The sequence below is a fragment of the Coccinella septempunctata genome, chromosome 3, assembly GCF_907165205.1.
Source record: "Coccinella septempunctata chromosome 3, icCocSept1.1, whole genome shotgun sequence".
Taxonomy (NCBI): Eukaryota; Metazoa; Arthropoda; class Insecta; order Coleoptera; family Coccinellidae; genus Coccinella; species Coccinella septempunctata.
The window spans coordinates 13,460,035-13,477,228 of record NC_058191.1 but is presented as its reverse complement, the minus strand read 5'-3'; the positions used below and the strand labels follow the sequence as shown (position 1 = coordinate 13,477,228).

Here is a 17,194-nt window from a genome sequence, read left to right as displayed (position 1 = left end):
TGTTCGAGAAATTACTACTCAAAAGATTGAAGAAGGACATAAATATGAACGGACTCATACCCAATCATCAACTTGGTTTTAGGGAACACCACTCTGCAGCTCATCAAATACATCGTGTAGTGAACACTATTTCCACAAGCCTAGAAGATGTAACAGTCTTGTGACTATTAGAACATTTAAAATGCCCGAGCTTAGTCGGTTGTAATTGGGTCGTGAGCCTGATCACACAATTCCTCTAATGAAAATGACACAACTCCCAGTCGAACAAATCACTCGTCTATTTACAAAAGTGTTATCTTCACAAATAAAAATATACAATCAATAGCCTGGTACCAGAATGAATTCAAGAAAAATATTTACAGCTAAATACTAAATACTAGAATTACAAATTATAGTTAAAAAAAGTCTCAGATCATATGTACACACATATAGATGAAAATACTAGATTTTCATAATATTTACTTCCCTGTTGAAATGGAGTAACGGGAAGACTGATGTACTGCCAATCAGGACGAAGTTCTGTTGCAGGCTACAGGATCTGCAAATTGTACGAAGTTCTTTTGCAGGCTGCAGGATCTGCAAATTGGACGAAGTCGTATCGTCAGCTCCGTGAAGTCAGGAACGTCAAACGTTTTGAAGCAGTCCCGAACTTGGAAAAATTGGCTTAGCTCCTACCAGGGAAGATAAACTCCAAAAAAAAACTGAAATGCACAGTTCATGCATAAGCAAAATGCCAGCATAAATTTCTTGACACCTCCGTCTCAAAGCAACAAAGAAAATATTTTCTAAATATAAAAAACACTCGTGTAATTATTTCGCTTACTTTTTCTAACAGGAAAAACATACAAATATCTCGAGGCAATCATATTCGAATTGTTTCAGGACGGAGGTGCAACAAAAATAAAATGATCACACAATATATGAAAGCGTGCATCAGGCAGGATGAAATAATTCCTATACGAAGGAAAATTTTTAATATTGAAAGCATTCCATGCATAACATAAAATGGCGGAGGCATTCCAAGTAAAAACGGAAATTATATTTTCAATCAAGCAATAAAAAACAGACATTGTAAGAAATCAAAGTTGCTTAAAAATTGAAAGATACTAACCCCTTGAATAAGGGTTTTCAAACACTATAAGAGAGTAATATAATATAATAAGAGAGTAATATAACATTCGGGAAATCAATGATCGTAACAATCTGTAACACCTTCAGTCGATCGAACGGGAACGAAAAAATGAAGGGAGATCAACGTTCTTCACCTACCTACACATATGAACGTACATATGACGTACAACCACATTTAAAAATCTTTCATGTGATGGTCTTTTCAAGAATTAAAAAGCCAGCTACAATAAACAACTATATACAGTGTAGAACGCTACACTATCCCTCATCCCACAAAAAAAAAAAACAAAAAAAAAAGGTCTTTGCTCATCAAAGAGCTTTCATCTCCTTTTTCCTCTCTTGTAAGAGACAATAGACGTTAATTGTTGGGCGCCAGTGATTCAGTGAATCACAAGGTAGATTACAAAGTTAGGCTTCCAATGGACACCATACTGCATCTAAAGACACAAAATATTTAGTTATTCCAGAACTAAATAGGTACACAAAAATTCGCATGCGCATAAACCAATGTAACTATACGTTGCTCCGAAAAGAATAAGAAGTTTTTGCCAAGGGGTAAAAGAGAAAATTAGAACAAGGGCAGAAGATAAAGGTAATGTAATGGAAAGATATATATCGGAGATATAGAAGATAGGTCCCTCCATTACAGGAAGGTAATGCACTACGTTCAAAAGGGAGATAAAGAGGAAAGATAATTACCCTTGAACTTCAAATAGTTATTATGTCCATTTTGAAACCATTGAGAGAGAAGGAATAAGGACAGCACTAGGAGATATTATACATTTCACTATCAAAACGGATACAAAATAGGGGGTTTGTTTGTGTCATTCGGACTCCACATCTAAAGAATCATCCGGGTCATCTCGGGTTAGATCAGGCTTAATGTCCTTAATATGGGAATTTCCTAAGTCCTTACCGGACAGGTCAACTAGATTGTACACAAGAAAAGATAGTACCCTATTAACTATGCAAGGGATAAATTTGGGAGCGAGTTTTGAGGTGAAATTTTTGGAAGCATCAGAGAGAACAAAGTTTCTCTTCCAAACTCTATCACCAACGCTCAGGCGAACATCCCGTCTTCTGAGGTTGTATCTACGAGCATTGATCTCATAGGAATGCTTCAGACGTTTTCGAACGTCTTCATAAAGATCTGGTAGTTGTCGCACCAAATCAGAATCCAAGACCTCATCTCCCACAGTGACGGTGTTGTCAGCATTTTCTGAAATGAGACCATAAAATGATCCATCAGTGGCAACATTCCTAAGAAAAACCAAAAATGAAGGACTATATTTCAAACTTTCACTCCTAGCAAGTCTGATAGCTTGTGCGATTTGTAAGATGTTTGTATCCCAAAGTTTGTGATCACCATCAATGTATGATCTTATGGCGGTGACTATTGTCTTATTCACACGTTCAGTTGGGTTAATTTGAGGATGAAAACGTGCATTGTAGAAGATTTTCTGGACCTTATACTTTTTCATCAGGTTCTTGAATTCAGCAGAAACAAACTGAGATCCATTATCCACCGCAAAAATTTGAGGAACACCGAATAGCAAGAAAATCTGATTTTCGATAAATTTCACAATCGCTTTGGCAGTAGCTTTGGAAAGCGGTTGTACAAAAACAAACTTGGTGAACCAGTCGGTAACGACTAGGAGATATTGGTTCCCAGATTTAGAACGTGTATAGGGTCCCAGCAAATCAGCACCCAAAAATTGGAATGGAAAGTTGATATTTCGATACTTGCCCATTAATCCAGCCTGAGGTAGGTTTCCTGGTTTACAAGAAGCACATACCTTACAGCCTCTGACATACTTGACCACAGAGTTCTTCATCCTCGGCCAGTAATATAGGGAAGATATTCGGTGTAATGTCTTGTAAATTCCGAAATGTCCTGATGTTGGCTCATCATGAAATTCCTTCATAACTTCCAGCCTGTGAGAAGTTGGCACAACAATCTTCCACTCGGGAGAATCATTCAGAAGGCGGTACCTAGGCAAAATATGCTTGTATAAGACGCCATTGCTAACTTTAAAATCAGGAAACAGATCTGGACGATCGCTAACTTTCGTCAGCATATTACCGTACCATTTATCTATATTCATCTGAGATAGGTTCAAGATAGAAACCTGTACAGTATCACTTGACAAACGAGAGAGTGAATCAGCCACAGTGTTAAGGGAACCACTTCGATGAACAATCTTGAAACGGTATGAAGATAATCTCATAATCCACCTTGAGATACGTTGATTGGGATTCTTCATCGAATTTAGCCATACCAACGAAGAATGATCAGTGATTACTGTGAATTCGGTACCCTCAATGTACGGCCTGAATTTCTCAATCGATAAAACGATAGCTAGGAGCTCTTTCTCAGTGGTTGAATAGTTGCGTTGGCTCTTATTCAAAACCTTACTGAAGTAAGCAACTGGATGTTCTAATCCATCCTCCTCCTGAAACAATACTGCTCCAACACCATTGTCGCTAGCATCGCAAGCAACACAAAATGGCTTCGAAAAGACTGGACTTGCCAGTATGGGAGCTGAGGTCAACAAAGACTTTATTTTATGGAAGGCTTCATCCGCCTCATCAGTCCATACAATTGGTTGTCCTTTCTTCCTACCCTTCAACAAATCAGTAATTGGACTACATACTGAAGCAAAGTCTCTCAAAAACCGACGGTAATAACCGATCAAACCGATCAAACGCCTGATCTGGGTGGTATTCTTCGGAGCGGGATAATCCAAGATATCCTGAACCTTGGAGGGATCAGTTCTTAGACCATTCGCATCCACAACGAATCCCAAAAAATTCAAAGAAGGTCTACAAAACTGACATTTATCCAAGTTAACCGTAAGATTAGCTTCTTTAAGACAGTGAAATAGCTTTCTAAGTACAGCGAGGTGCATCTCAAAAGTAGGGGTGCAAACGATTATGTCATCCACATAATAGAATACATAGGGCTCTAATGATGGACCAATGGCCATATCCATAAGTCTCACCATTGCCTGACAAGCGCAATTTAAACCAAATGGTAATACATTGAAACAGAACAGGCCTCTGCCTGGAACGGCAAAAGTAGTTTTTATTTTGGATTCTTCATCCAAAGGAATCTGAAAAAAAGCTTGCTTCAAATCTATTGAGCTAAGATATGATGCATCACGTACTTTACTTAAAATTGAATCAATGGGGGGCATTGGGTAACTGTCAGGTAGAGTGATGGAATTCAACTTTCTAGCATCGAACACAACTCTGTATGTTCCATCCTTTTTGGGGACCAGCCAGAGTGGAGATAACCATGGGCTACACCCGGACACAGGTTTAATGATGTTGAGTTTCAACATTTTATCGATTTCCTCGTTCAAAATTTTCTGCATGGCCGGAGAAAGTGGATACTGTCTCTGTCTAACAGGCTTGGCATCTCCTGTATCGATGTGATGCTTATATAAATGCGTCGTACCCAACTTGTCAGAGGGTGCAATTTGTTTGAACAGGTCAACAACAAAGTCTAATTCGTATTTTTCTGAATCAGTCAACGAATCAGGTCCAAGCAATGCTCTAACTACAGCTACTGAATTATCTAAAGATAAGTAAGAAGAACTATAGGTGAAATCTTTGAAATCAAGAGCCAAATTGAATGCATGAATAAAATCCATACCCAAAATCAAGTCATGAGTTATTGAAGGAACAGCAAGTACCCTGAGAACCTTTTCGACATTGTTCAAGCTAATGGGAAGGTTTACATAACCAAGAGTAGTCTGAGGCTTTCCATCAGCCGTAGTAAGATTAACCGATACGTCATAGTGAAGGGATGAGTTTAATGTCCGCAAAAGATGCATTGAAGAGGTACCTAAAATTGTGACGTTGCTCCCACTATCGAGTAAGGAAGAAATAGGCTCTCCTCCAACATGAACTGTTAAATAGGGACGATTGTCTTTCTGACGCAGCTCCATTAAGGGGTTGACTTCCTTCGAATGGATTCGGTCATTTGTGAGAGAACTGAGAGAAGGTATTTTGAGGAGATTATCAGACGAATCTGGGATCTTGGCCGTTGCAGGAGCCGAAGAAACTAATTCTTCTTCTGGTTCGACCTGGGTTTTTGCTTTTGAGCAGGGTTTAGACCGGAAGGACCTTCAATACCTGCGGGACTGTGGATCCTCCTCACGTTTTTTGAGCAGAGGGGGCAGTTAGACTTGATCACGTTCTTCTGACCACAACCATAACAAAAGCGTTTTCTTTGCTTACGGCACTCATTGTAACGATGATTCTCTTCACCACAGTTCCAACATCTGACACTAGAAGGAACCTGAGATACCTGCATCTCTCCTAACTGATTCGAAACACTCAAACACAGTGCGTCCTCTACTCTCCTACAAAGAGTCGTTAACTGGGATATCGATCCAATATCCTGTAAGACAAGAGCCTTAACATAATCTGGAAGCAAGTTATCTCTAATAACATTGACCATCTCAACCTCTGGTGGACATTTATTCAACCTATTAAATTGAGCTTCCATAAAAGTTATAAAGAGGGCTACCGACTCTCGGGGTTTTTGCTTACGAGATTTTATCTCACTCAGCAACACAGAATCGTAATTGCTATGCAAAAAAGTTGATTTTAGTGACTTCACGAGTTCGTTCCAGTTGGAAAAACGTTTTTTTATGTGGTTGTTATGCCACCAAGTCCAAGCTTCGTTTTCGAACAGATCTCCAGCAGAATCGAACAGATCAGAATCCGTACAACCCCTAGAAACTTTAAGGGACTCAACTAACTCCAGGAATGGAATCAATGGTTCCCTTCCCGAGTACTTCTTTAGACCCCACTTGTATACAGGAATACATTTAGGATTAGTTCCTACATTGAGATGAGATAAGGGGTCGTGCAAACCCGAGGTTTTTACAGGTGTGGAGGTAGAAGGGTTGAGAGGTTCAGTAGAAACCTTCTCCGCAATATCAGACTCTAACATGAGAACTTCTTTATAAAGACTCTGCCTAACAGCGGATTCATCATCATCTGCAGTTAATAAACGCTGAATTCTACCAGTTACATGAGTTAAACGAGATATTACACGCTTCTAATCTACTGGTGAGGAATCAGATTGAAATTTAGAACAAGCTTCTTTCAGACTAATCAAACTTTCTCTGATTCCTTCAACGTTCTGTTTGAAAGAAAAGGGATCCGATAAGACAATGAAACTGCGATCTGAAGACTCTTGGGATAGCAATCCCCTTAAAATTTTACGTTTGTCATCTACTGATGACGGAACTTCAATTCCTCTAATCGCAATTTCATAGGAGAGTTCATTTTGTCTTAGATAATATGGATTGATAGACATTTCGAAAAATAGAGATAACCGAGATAATAATAGAAAAGAAAACCAAAGTGCCACCCGAATGAAAATTCGATATGGTTGCCAGGAGAATGACCCGAAAAATCTTGAACTACCCGAAACGAGAATGTTGGTCGACCATGAATCCTCAAGTTACCTCCACCAGGAGAAAAGTGAGACCAGGTTTTTAGAAGTATATAATACAAGGACTTTAAGTGCCCCACGTTGGGCGCCAAAATTGTGTAACAGTCTTGTGACTATTAGAACATTTAAAATGCCCGAGCTTAGTCGGTTGTAATTGGGTCGTGAGCCTGATCACACAATTCCTCTAATGAAAATGACACAACTCCCAGTCGAACAAATCACTCGTCTATTTACAAAAGTGTTATCTTCACAAATAAAAATATACAATCAATAGCCTGGTACCAGAATGAATTCAAGAAAAATATTTACAGCTAAATACTAAATACTAGAATTACAAATTATAGTTAAAAAAAGTCTCAGATCATATGTACACACATATAGATGAAAATACTAGATTTTCATAATATTTACTTCCCTGTTGAAATGGAGTAACGGGAAGACTGATGTACTACCAATCAGGACGAAGTTCTGTTGCAGGCTACAGGATCTGCAAATTGTACGAAGTTCTTTTGCAGGCTGCAGGATCTGCAAATTGGACGAAGTCGTATCGTCAGCTCCGTGAAGTCAGGAACGTCAAACGTTTTGAAGCAGTCCCGAACTTGGAAAAATTGGCTTAGCTCCTACCAGGGAAGATAAACTCCAAAAAAAAACTGAAATGCACAGTTCATGCATAAGCAAAATGCCAGCATAAATTTCTTGACACCTCCGTCTCAAAGCAACAAAGAAAATATGTTCTAAATATAAAAAACACTCGTGTAATTATTTCGCTTACTTTTTCTAACAGGAAAAACATACAAATATCTCGTGGCAATCATATTCGAATTGTTTCAGGACGGAGGTGCAACAAAAATAAAATGATCACACAATATATGAAAGCGTGCATCAGGCAGGATGAAATAATTCCTATACGCAGGAAAATTTTTAATATTGAAAGCATTCCATGCATAACATAAAATGGCGGAGGCATTCCAAGTAAAAACGGAAATTATATTTTCAATCAAGCAATAAAAAAAGAGACATTGTAAGAAATCAAAGTTGCTTAAAAATTGAAAGATACTTACCCCTTGAATAAGGGTTTTCAAACACTATAAGAGAGTAATATAATATAATAAGAGAGTAATATAATATTCGGGAAATCAATGATCGTAACAATCTGTAACACCTTCAGTCGATCGAACGGGAACGAAAAAATTAAGGGAGATCAACGTTCTTCACCTACCTACACATATGAACGTACATATGACGTACAACCACATTTAAAAATCTTTCATGTGATGGTCTTTTCAAGAATTAAAAAGCCAGCTACAATAAACAACTATATACAGTGTAGAACGCTACAAAGAGAACAAATATTGTACTGCTGTATTCTTGGATTCATCTCAAGCTTTCGATAAAGTATGGCATAAAGGACTTTTCTACAAACTGAAGAAACTACTCACTCAGCCATATTACCTAATCTTGAAATCCTATCTTACGAATCGATTCGCCGTAAGATATGGTGATGCTATATCAAGCCCAACTGAAATAAAAGCAGGAGTTCCACAAGGAAGTATATTGGGTCCACTGCTCTATTTGATCTATACATCCGACGTACCAGAAAATCCAAATACAACATTAGCTTCATTTGCAGACGATATAGCAACGCTTACATCTCACGAAAATGCTGATGTGGCCTCCAAACACCTTCAAGCACATCTGACAGAATTAGGACAATGGTATCGAAAATGGCGACTTACTATCAATGAAACGAAGTCAGTACAAGTTACCTTCACCAATAAAAGAAGTATCTGCCCTCCTGTACAATTCCATGATACTGAAGTACCGGTGAGAACAGAAGCAAAATATCTTGGTATTCATCTAGACCAACGCCTCACTTGGAAACCACACATCCTAGCCAAAAAAACACAAATAAACATGAAAATCAGACAAATGTATTGGCTCATAGGAAGAAAATCCAAATTATCACTTCAGAATAAGATACTGGTCTACAAGGCGATAATTAAACCGATCTGGACATATGGCATACAATTTTGGGGATGTGCTAAAAGATCCAATATTCAAATAATACAGAGACTCCAATCCATAATACTACGCTCGATAACACATGCGCCGTGGTATGTATCTAACTACATTATCCATAACGATCTAATGATACCATTTATCGATGACGAAATCAAAAAACGCTCAGCAAAGTACCATCAGAACCTTGAAGGACATGAAAACATCCTCATAGACCAACTGGCACGAGATCCCTACAATATAAGAAGACTACAAAGAACTTGGCCAACTGACTTTAGTTAAAGTTTTGTACAGAAGTATCAATATTGTTTGATAACTTCTTCATGTCAATTAATAGTTCAACATATTTACTTAATACTTAAGAATAGTAGATTGTAAATTTCAATAAAGAGTTATAAAAAAAAAGAAAATATATCTATTGGTAGATTTCAATATTTGTAAAAATAAAAATATCGACGTCAAATATGTTCCGCCGAAGACAAAAAATGGTACGAACTGACCAGCCCTCTGGCCCAACAATCGACCGGCCCACCGGGAATCTTCCCGGTTTCCCGGTGGTCCCATCCGCCCCTGTCATTTAGCCTCGTGGCTATAATTCTTTCTACTACTTTTCCTAACGCCGACAGTAGACTTATCGGTCTATAGTTTGGTGGGAATATCTTCTCTTTGAATGGTTTATTGAACACTATGACTTCCGCTGTTTTCCATTTTTCTGGGTAGTGTTCTGTCCTCATGATTCCATTCGCGATATTTTTAAGAGCGGCTATATCTTTTCTAGGTAATTTCTTCAACATAACATTCGTTATTTTATCGCTTCCGGGAGCTTTCCTCTTCTTCAAACTTCTAATTATTTCCTTGATTTCATTTGGCGATGTTGGTTCGTCTATTTCAGCAGCCGCTGGTAATTCATCCATTTCTTCATCATTTTCTTCAACCAGTTCTTCCAGATCTTCATTATCGTCGCCTATCCGAGAATAAATATTCTCGATTCTCGTTCGATAGAGTCCGCCAATGCATCTGCCTTATCAGTATTGGTATACGCAATCCCCCTTTCTCCGTGTAGGGGTGGAATTTTAGTCTTTTCTCCCCGTAGCCTTTTTTGCATTCTCCATGCAGAATGATCAATTGTATTCAGTTCTTGAACTCTTTTGTTCCATCTTCTTGTTCTTAGATCTTTCAGGGCATTTTTCAGAACTTGGCTATGGCGGTTGCGGTTCCTTCTATTCCGATCATTTTTATTCATCCGATATATTCTTCTGAGTCTTCGATTTTCTCGTATAAGATCTTTTACTTCTTTAGGCGTATCGCCATGCGGATGACTTGGTGCTGGTCTCTTCACTCTTCTCGTGCTTTTTTCGTAAGCTTTCAATATAATCTCTTCCAGTTTATCAACCGCACATTCCAAATCCTCTGGAGTGCTTATTGTTAGAATTTCTGTTATTTCCGATTGTATTAAATGGCTTTATTCAGCCCAATTATATATTCTCTTATTTCCATCGGTTTTTCTCTTGGTTCTTCTTCAATTGTCAATTCCACGGGATTGTGGTTTGAGGTTCCATCTTCCAAAGTTTCAATCGAGAATTCGTGAGTTATATTTTTCAATATCGCGATATCTATTACATCTAGTATTCCTATTCTAAAAGCAAGATATGTCGGTAACTCTGGTCCAATCACTATGGCATTTTGTTTTTCGGCGAAATCCTTGAGTTTTTTGCCATTTATATTCTCTGCCCTGCTGTTTCATAATGGGGATTTACAGTTGAAATCTCCGATGCAGATTTTCGGGTTTCTCCCTTCCAACATGTTGATTATCTCCTCTTCCAATAAATTGTTTGGTGGTCGCTTATATACCTAGGTAATTTCGACTCTTTGACGATTTAATTCGGCAAAAATCGTCACTGTTTCTGTTTCTCCTTGTGTTTGGCGGATCTACTTTTGAAGTAGTATTTTAGATTCTCACCAATATTGCTACTCCTCCTTCGGTATTTGTAATTCTGTCACATCTATACGTTTTATAATTCATGAAATTTAGTCGTCCGTTCCGGTTAATTCTTGTTGCCTGTATTGTTAGAATATCAGGTTGTCTCTCTGATATTATTTCTTCTATCTCGGCTTTCCGAATGTTGATTCCGTTTATGTTCCACGAGATTATCTTGGGGGATTTCTTCCAAATATCCGTAATGTCCATTAATTCAGTTTACTAAATAATGCTTGGAGTTTTTTCTCCATTTCCCTCTCAATTTTCAACATTATCTTGTTGAAATATTTTTCCGTAAAGATATCTAAATCATCGGCTGATATCATCAGATATCTTTTTCTTCTCCTGTTCGCTGTTCACAACCTGTTTCATTGTAAGCTTGTCCTTCTATTTTCTGAAGGGGTTTTGGAGTCTCCCTCTTCTTTTCCTGCTCTGTAGGTTGGGTCTTCGCTACTTCCTGAATTTTTTGATCAGTAGTTGTTGTTTCTGTTACCTTCTTTTTCTGTTCAGCTGGTTTTCGGGAATTCTTCTTTCTGGTCACCAGCTTGAACTCGCTACATCCTTTGTAGCGAGCTGGATGGCCCTCTTCTCCACATAAGACGCATGTGGCATTTCTCTCTTCACCTTTTCTGGTGAGTGTGCAGTCATTGCTGCTATGGCTTCCTGAGCTCTTCACACATCTCCACGGGAAGGAGCATTTGTTTTGTGCATGTCCGTAACTTTGGCACCTAGAGCACTGGCTTGGACTTTCAGGTCTCTTTTTGTGTTCAACCACAATGCAGAGGTTGTAGAGTCGCTTCACTTCGGAGATTTCCTTTTTCTGGGTTTTAACCAGGTAGAGAGGTATGGGCTTCTTCGTCTTGTTCGATGTCATTCTGGATACCTTTTCTGTCATCTGTCATCTGTCATCTATCTCAGCGTCTGATATTCCCTGGAATATCAGGTCGTCCTTAATCAACACAATATACCTTCTTCTTCTCCTCCTGCATTTGGTAGGTAAAAAATTCTTTACCATGCTGCTCGAAGAATTTTGTGATTTTTCTAAAATCATCTACGGTTGACGCGATGATTTTTATACCGTCTTTAACTACAGTTGCGCGGTTGTAGTTTATCTTTTTTGTGTACAGAGCTTAGGATTTCTCTAACCAATCTGAGGTGCCCATCATCGTGATGGGTGGGATTTTATCCTTCTTAGGCACTTCCGGTGCCTTTCTGATATTTTCCTCGTCAGACGAGGAACTTTTTTTGCGCGCGCGCTTTGTAGGAGGTTTGACCGAAGGCGTTGTAGGGCTTTTCCTGTTCTCCACACGAATCACTTTTTTCCCCACCGAATTGGCAACTTCGGCGAAGTTGGGGACTTCAGCGCAGAGAGTTTTACAATTTCCTCTTTGGCTTGACGGAGGTCATTCATCAAAATCGAAACCGTTTCATATAGTTTAGCGATTTCGGCTTTCATGAATTCATTTTCTTCGCGTAAATTTGTCCGACCCACGGACTCACCTTCGCTAAAGTCTTCCTCGACAGCTTCCATCTAGAAACCCTCATTATCTGAGGTCTCCGACATGGCTAAACCTTTTTAGTTTTTTACAATGGCGATTGATATCAGTAAGAGAGAAAAGAACAAAAATAACCAATTATTCTATAGATAAAGTCTCACCTGATGTAATTTGCACAACCAACGATCTTTAGATCTGGACTGAATGCAATAACAACACAACAAAACTATTATAATTCGGTGAAAAAGGTGGGACAAAAACACGTGTAGCACTAGACTAATAATTGCTTTGATACTCACTCGACTCTACTGGAACTACAAGAATGATACTACAGTGAAACAGGGTGTCATAGATATATATACGAGAACACAGATGGGGCAGAGTTGAACATAGAACTTCATAGTTTTTCTTTAGTAAAAGGACAATACATTTTTGTTATTTTCAACACCCTCACTTAACAAAAATTAACCTAAACCTAAATATCGCACAAATTTATCATTCTTACGAACCAACAACGGTTTCGTCAGAATATCAGCTTCCATTTCTTGGCTTGGTAAATATTCTAAGCGAATCAATTCATCTGATAAAGCATCCCGAATAAAATGATATTTTTTATCAATATGCTTAGTCCTATCATGGTACACAGGATTAGCCACTAGCTTTTGTGCACTCTGATTGTCATTGAATAATTTAATACAGTCATTCTGATCAGTCAAATCAAATAAAAGATTTTTCAAATATATGGCTTCTTTCGTGGCTTCGCTAAGAGCCATGTATTCAGCTTCTGTGCTGGAGAAAGCTACAGTTTTTTGTTTATTGCTCCTCCAGGACACTGATCCTTCCGACAGTTTAAAAACATAACCTGTATAGGATTTTCTGTCAGCCCTGTCTCCAGCCCAATCAGCATCTGCATAGCCTGTTAGTTTTAGATCAGACTTGCTAAATTTTAAACAATAATGTTTTGTGCCTTTCAAATATCTGAGCAATCTCTTGGCACACTGCCAGTGTAATTTTGTGTATCTATTATTGAATTGGCTGAGACAACTTACTGCATGGGCTATATCAGGACGTGTCAAAACTGCCAGATACATAAGGCTACCGATAAGTTCCTGATATGGTACATTTTTATCACAAGTTGATACATCTTCGTTAACATTCAAATTGAGGCTATTGTCTAGAGGAGTTGAGACAGTTTTACAATTAATCATGTTGAATTTCGTTAAGAGTTCTTCAATGTAACCTTCTTGATCTAAAGTTATACAATTCAAATCATAATCTCTTAAAATTCTGACTCCTAGGCTGCTTAGCTTCACCTAAATTCTTAATTTTGAATTTCAAACTCAAATGTTCTTCTAGAAGTTCAACTTGTTCTTCATCATTAGAAAAAATGAAGAAATCGTCAACATAAAGAGCAACAAAGGTATTATATATAAATTATTTTTCTTCCTGATGTGAAGGCATGGTTCATACTTAGATTTTCGATAACCAACACTTAAAAGAATTTCATTAATCCTTTCATTCCAGGCTCGGCTAGACTGTTTTAAGCCATATACAGCCTTTTTTAATTTATAGACTTTGTCTTCAAAGCCTTTTACAATAAAACCCTCTGGTTGTCTCATGTAGATGCTTTCTTTCTACCATTTAAAAATGCGGTTTTCACATCTAGATGGATTATTTTTAAATCTAAATTTACAGCTAGAGCTACTAATATTCTGAGTGTTGAATGACGCACTACAGGGGCAAATGTCTCATCATAATCAATTCCCCTTTTTTGTGTATAACCCTTCGCCACTAATCTTGCTCGGTAACTGATAACATTTTCACTGTCACATTTAGTTTTTAGCACCCACTTGCACTGAACTATGGTACCTCCTTCTGGTGAATCAACGAGTTCCCATGTCTTGTTCTCTTCAAAGGATCTGATCTCCTCCAGCATGGCTTCCTTCCATCTCTTTCCGTCTGGTCCAGAGAGTGCTTCAGATACGGTTTCAGGTGTATGAACCATGTGAGGAACTGAGTCATCCACATTGTTGGTGCTGAGATATGTCACATAATCATCAAAGTTTTTCTTCTTGGCAGTTCTTTGTGATCTCCTGGGTACAGTTCCTATTTCTGGTTCTCCATCAGGAACATAATCACTATCTTCACTTGGAACAGTTTCCTCGTTGAGTGATTCTTCCTTAATGGAATTCTCACTGCTCTCCGATTCCGAACTTAGCTGTTCTTCCCCCACTGAAACTGCAAGCTCTTCTTGACTTTCCAAAGTATCATTGGATATATTCGAGTACTTGCTTACATTTTCGATAATGGACACATCTCGACTAATGATAAATTTCTTCGTCACAGGGTTGTAGCATCTATAACCTTTTGTGAGTTCATCAAATCCAACGAGAATGTGTTTAGCAGCCTTTCGATCCCATTTGCTTCTATTTATTTTAGGAACATGGACCATGGTGGCACTTCCATACAATCGGAAAGGTTCAATGTTAGGTTTTTTATTGTTCCAAATTTCAAAAGGTGTTTTATCGATACCAGCTGCTATTGAACGGTTTCGGATGTAATTGGCTGCATTGCAGGCTTCTGCCCATAAAAACTTTTCTACTCCACCATCAAACATGAGACACTTGGCCTTTTCCACAAGTGTACGATTTATCCTTTCAGCCATACCATTCTGTTCTGGAGTATTTGTTTTTTGGTGGACGATTCCATTCTTCCTTAATAATCTTTCGAATTCCTTGCTGCAGTATTCAGAACCATTGTCAGATCTGAGAATTTTAATCTTTCGTTCTTGTTGGTTCTCTACAAGATTCTTGAAGGTCTCAAATTTTTCATAAAGCTCATCCTTCGTTCTTAGAAAATATATGAAGCTCATCCTACTGTAGTCATCTGTAAACGTTAGGAAGTACCTGGCTCCACCCAGAGAAGTCGTTTCCATAGGGCCACATATGTCGAAAAGGATTAATAAACTTTATTATTATTATTATTATTATTATTATGAACAATTTCTAGAATATTACCAGCTCTGCTTCCTTTACTTGGGAACGGTAATCTGGTTTGCTTACCCTGACAACATATTTCACAGTTCAGTAGGTTGTTATTAGATCTTCCTTTAAATTCCATCCTCGGACACTCCACTCTAAGGCTGAATGTAATTTAAAAATAACTCATTTTGATGTTAAGACAGCATCCCCATTTAAATGGGGAATTAACTGTAGATATTTACATGGCTCAACCATTAGGGTTTGAAATTAAAGGTCAAGAATCTAAAGTCCTTAAATTTAAAAGGGCAGTGTATGGTTTGAAACAGGCGTCACGAGCCTGGAACAAGAAAATTGACCGAATTTTAATTGATTTAGGATTCAAAAGATCAGATTTTGAGTATTTATTATAAAAATAATTTGATCACTATACTATGTTTATATGTAGATGATATTTTTTGTTTCTCAAATGAATTTTGTGAGACTGACAAAATAAAATCTGAACTTTCAAAAAGATTTAAAATTAAAGATCTTGGTGACATACAAAATTGTTTAGTTATGAAAGTTAATGTTGATAGAGATAATAAAAAAATTACTCTCAGTCAAAAAGATTTTATTGAAAAGCTTTTGTTAAAATTTAACATGTATGATTGTAAAGGTATAAATACACCTTTGGAAGTTAACCTGAAACTTGATTCGGAGGTCAACCGTCATTCGAGTAGTGTCTCTCTGCGCTTTCTTCCTGGATTCACGTATTTCCTTTAATATTGGGTTAATTTTCAACTTACTCTAACAAGTGTTTTTAGTGTAAGTGGTAAGTCTATCTGTTGTCCCTTCAATCAAGACAACTTAACTATATAATTAATTATAATTAATTATCTTTTTACTGGTTACAATCCGTTTTCAATCTTTCCCCTGTGAGTGGGAGAGAGATGGATTGGGACATTGGAGCACACCTGCTCCTCGTCAGTTTTTTCTGATAATAGTTATTTTCCTATCAAGTGCGGAAAGTGATACTTGCCCGCACGAAACTGCCGTTGCCCGAACGATGCGAAGCAGAGTTCGGGTAAGCAGTTGAGTGCGGGCAAGACACTTTACGCAAGAGTTAGGAACAATATTTTTTCTACAAGCGCTTGAAATATATAAATGTATCAATTGCACGATACAGATCATATCTCATTTGATTAATTCATATAAAATGACAGACGTAATTCTGCATGTCGTTACCATGGGTTACTCATCGTTGACGTTCGGTGCATAGAGACATGATAGAATTTAATTTATTCTATAAGATTTGCGTGCGGGAAAAACCCCTGCTAATCCATTCCCGCACGCAAATGCGTGCGGGAAAGAAATAGCAGGCGTTTTTCCCGCACGTTTTGGAAAAGTGACTCTTTGCAATTTGAAATGCGTGCGGGAAAAAGGTTGAACGCGCACGCTTGTAGAAAAACTTGTTTATTCACATCTCACTCCTACTTCTCAATAAACGGTGTCATCGCTTTATAATCTAAAGGATGGGAACGAGTTCACTTTTTCCCCTGCAAACATTATTCTCTTGTCAAAAGAGATTGATACAATCCGATCTCAATTTAAAGACGATCATGAAATGATTAGAGAAGCAGATAGCCTTTCTCAAATAATTGATCAACTCAAATCTAATTCAAAAAATCATTCAAAGTCCTCATCCTCTAGAAAAAATAACTCCAAACTCAACTTAAAATACCCACCTTCTTCAACTGGCCCATTCATTATCATTATTGAATCAAAAGAAAATGATCATATCGGTAATATTCACCCTATGAACTTGGGGAAAAAATTAATTAAAGAAGGTATTACTAATATAGTTAATATCTCCAAAAAAGGCAAAAATAGACTATCAATAGAATTTTCTTCCCCTTCCTCCGCTAATTCTTTCCTTCAAAAAAATCCTTTTTCCTCCCAAGACGACATAGACATTTACATTCCTTCCCGTATGGTTACAAGCAAGGGAGTCATTTCTAATGTAGGCTCCGATATCACTTCCGAGGATCTTCTTCTTGAGGCTGATTCGAAAATTAAAATACTCGAAGCCAGACAATTAAATAGGAGGTTAGTTTCCAACGGGATAGTTAAATATGTT

General features: G+C 37.8%; 1 long non-coding RNA gene across 1 annotated transcript; it reads right to left on the bottom strand.

Annotated features, from left to right (window-relative positions):
* Nucleotides 1-254: 254 nt before the first annotated feature.
* LOC123310471 lies at nucleotides 255-1,387 on the bottom strand. The gene is made up of 2 exons (XR_006537361.1): nucleotides 1,112-1,387; nucleotides 255-701 (listed from the first exon to the last, which is right to left on the bottom strand). It is a non-coding gene; the product is annotated as an uncharacterized LOC123310471 (long non-coding RNA).
* Nucleotides 1,388-17,194: the final 15,807 nt, after the last annotated feature.